The sequence below is a fragment of the Terrapene carolina genome, unplaced genomic scaffold, assembly GCF_002925995.2.
Source record: "Terrapene carolina triunguis isolate 2854851 unplaced genomic scaffold, T_m_triunguis-2.0 Scaffold32309, whole genome shotgun sequence".
Classification (NCBI taxonomy): Eukaryota; Metazoa; Chordata; order Testudines; family Emydidae; genus Terrapene; species Terrapene triunguis.
Window position 1 is genome coordinate 2,460 of NW_020696660.1, and position 267 is coordinate 2,726.

A 267-nucleotide genomic window follows, 5' to 3' on the forward strand; every position below is an offset into this window, starting at 1 on the left:
ACAGGGAGCAGTTTGTGCCCTGCACTCTTGTGTTGTCCCCGGCACTCATGGCAGGACGAAATATTGTCTAGACCATTCCTGACACATGCTTGTCCAACCCGCTCTTAAAAATCTCCACTGATGGAGAGTCCCTTCCCCAGGCAATTTATTCCAGTGCTTAACCACCCTGACCGTTAGGACGTTTTTCCTGATGTCCAACCTAGACCTCCCTTGCTGCAATTTAAGCCCATTGCTTCTTGTCCTATCCTCAGAGGTTTAGGAGAACAA